Genomic DNA, 3582 nt, shown 5'->3' with positions numbered 1-3582 from the left:
CACACAGAGGGTGGTGACACACTGGAACAGGTTGCCCAAGGAGGTTGTGGATGCCCCATCCCTGGAGGCATTCAAGGCCAGGCTGGATGTGGCTCTGGGCAGCCTGGTCTAGTGGTTGGCGACCCTGCACATGGCAAGGGGGTTGAAACTAAATGATCTTTGGGGTACTTTTCAACCCAGGCCATTCTATGGGATGGACAAACAAACAAACAAACAAAAAAACAAAACACAGGGGATTCCTGTAAGGGGATTCCTGTAAGAATTTGCATTACATAAGGCTTTTCTTTTACTTCCTTATATTTCCACTCACCTTTCTTTCCTAAACCAGTAATTGGCCAGAAGATAGGAAGATGCTCAGTATGCTGCCTTTTATTGCAAAAGGGAGACACCCATAATAGCAAGGATGACTTCTTAGGTCTTCTGCTGACTTCTCTCCTTCTGAATCATTGTTCTCTTAACTTTTAGTTTGCCTCTGAAAGGAGACTAGAACCTAGAAGCCCAGCAGTTATTTCAAGTGCGCTTTGGAATAGTAAACTCTAGAAAATGTGTAGCTAGGAATCTCTTTGGAAGCAGACATAAGTTATAGATATGTACTTATGTTCAACGTATCTATCTGATGCAAATGTTCTCGCTAAAACTAAGAATGAATTTCTAGAATCTGCTCTGCTCAGTTTTTCCTTGCTGTATGTTACGCTTCTTATCACTGAAAACCATATTTTGTGTGCAGCACTCTAACGTTCCTGTTGAAAGATGAATAAAATTTCTTATTGTTGTTGTGCTAAATAGGAGGTTAGGTCTTGTAGAGTAATTGCAGTAAATCTTTCTTTTTATCTGATTGCTCAGTAACTCTGGAGTATCAGAAGTGATAGCAATCCTAGGTGTTAATTTTTTATGTGAAAATCAAAGTTCTTTGCACGCAAATGGTTTATTGTTAATGCTGCTCTCCCAAATAAGTGGCCTTCAAAATGAATCTCCACAGAAGCAAGTATAACACTAAGGACCTCTGAAACAGAGTAACAATGGAACTGGGAAGTATGGAACAAATGTTTAATTTAAACAAGTACTGAATTGTCACCTACTAAAATAAGTTCTAATTATACACTGAAGTATTTTATTGAATTGGAGTGCAGTTTTCAAAAGAAACAGTGTTATCGCAGTGGAATTAATGAATCCCAGCTTCTCACAAATCTCTTTCATATTTGAATTCTCTGCTTAGTAATAGGATTAAAGTTCTTCCCAATTAGAAGTGATGAGCACTGTCTTGAATTCTTCTGTTTTCCCTAAGCTTGGTAGGTTTTCCATTACTTAATAACGCATGGACTTCCCTGCAACAGACCTGTGAATTGTCCTTTGTTCTCTGTTAGTAGTTTTCACAAAACTTTTCAGAACTTAATTATCCTTGAAAGACTTTTCTCCTGATTTGATATTAAATAATATTTTCATAGGGTGGGTGGGAAGCTGGGAAAAAACTGGCAGATGAGCAGAATGTTCGATAATGAAAGTTGTAGAAAAACAGCCTAGAATTTTGCTTCTACTTCTGTTAATGTGCAGATATGTTGGGTTGGTGGTGCTGTAAGTAATGGTTTGTTGAATTGTGTAAAGCTGGTATCCTAGAGTTAATCTATTGTACCTTTTGCAGGTGGAGATTTACGTTTTACCTTTATATATTTACCTATGGAGTACGGTTCCTGAAAAAGGTAGGCGCTTGCGTTATTATGCTTTCATAACATGTCACAGACTTTTCTGCAACTTTACATAGATATAATGTAGAGCACAGGCATAAAATTGAGATCCACCAGGAACAAAAAATTAAAATTTAATTTGCATTCATAAAATGAGTTGCCATTGGCACTAACCGCTTAACAATAGTTAATGGAACAAAAAAATCCGTGAATATAGCAAGTTGCCTAGTTCACTTTATTACTTTTCATTATTGACATTTAACAGGTAGTAAGACTTACTAAAGTATTCAGCTCGGCTTTTGCATCATTCTTATTTAAATTCCTCTGTCAGAAGTTGATTTTTAATAACAAGCAAAATCTATTGGTGATTTTAATATACTATTTTTTGCTTGTTCTTTGTCTGGTGTACTTTGGAAAGATGTATCATGGGGTTTCCTATCAATGGTATGTTTCTGGTGATTTAAAACAGAGAAAGATATTAATAGCCTCTAATTGCCCTTACCATAGGTCCATTAACCTAACCATTGGTTATTATCTGTATCTATGGTGCAGATTTTTACAGCATTGCTAGTTCCCAGAGCTTTTGTACGAGTCAAGCAATATATGTGTAAACCTGAGAGATTGAATTTAGGGGAATGTGTGGTCTCAGTGTATTTATGTAATTTTGACTATTTATTTTGTACAAAAAATTGACTCAGTAGGATGTATACTACATGCTTCTGGTGATTTGTAAACAGAAATATAACCTGGGTGTTAGGTGAGGGAAAAGAACACATCATTTTTACAGTTGTGATTCTTGAGATTATCTCAGATGATTAAACTTGGTGCCAGCAGGACTAATTATGCCCCTCTGCAGGGAAGGGACATTGGAGCTGTTCTCAGTCACTTAACAGTGGTCAGCCTCAGATGCAGTGTGTGTGCTAGCCTTCCCTATGGACCCAAGCCACATGCTATGCACAGGCTCTTCTTGAATGCTTCTGTATTTCATTCATGCTCCATGATCCTGTTTTCTGCTTTCAATTTTTCCCACGATTGTGGAAAATACGAAAATAGACTTAATGATAAGCAATTAAGTGGATATTGCCACCATGGTGAATGATGTACACTTCACAGTTGGCTTCTGATTTATTAGGATGCTTTTGCTTAATGCAGAACAGTTACTACTCAGTCATATCATTCTAACAGTGTTTGACAGGAAGAGTGACCATGGTGTGACAGAATTTTAAAAAGTTTTTATTTTTCCTTATGCCTGTATTGTGTATATTTTTTTCTGGCTTATTGGCATAGGCACAATAGTATGTATGATGTAATGGTTTTCAGCTCACAATAGAATTTTAGGGAGCAGTGTGATTTCTTTAAATCAAAGTTATTTAAATATTTTACTCTTGATAGTAGTTCATCCAACAAACAGAGAATCCTCTTTTAAGTAAAGCAACCCTCTTCTTATTTTATTTTTCAAACTCAAAGTGTTTTATTTTGTTAAATATGTTGTAAATATGTTGAAACATGTGAAAAGATATATTTCTTAAATTAGTTTTTGTATAAATGTAAAGGATGCTTCAGTGATTGCAGAGGCCATAGACCGGAGCTTTTCAAAATTATCCAACTGCTTACCATCTTTTGAGAAGATGACCACACGTCCCTCATGGTTTCAGAATTACTGACTTTTTTTTTCCAGCAACTTCTCTTGATTTTGTTCTTTCCCACTACCTTGGGGAATGAGAAAGACAACAACTAATATTTTTATATTAGTGAACTTTGCCTCCATTTTTTTAAATTCAGTACGTCAGAATCTGCTAAATAAACTGAAGACTTACAGTGACAAGGTGGCAGCTTCCTTGCACAGCACAATGACAGTATCTGCTCTTGGAAAAGCCTGCATATCAACACTTTTAAAGAG

This window comes from Meleagris gallopavo, chromosome 7 (assembly GCF_000146605.3).
Source record: "Meleagris gallopavo isolate NT-WF06-2002-E0010 breed Aviagen turkey brand Nicholas breeding stock chromosome 7, Turkey_5.1, whole genome shotgun sequence".
Classification (NCBI taxonomy): Eukaryota; Metazoa; Chordata; class Aves; order Galliformes; family Phasianidae; genus Meleagris; species Meleagris gallopavo.
Note: the sequence above shows the minus strand (reverse complement) of the source record.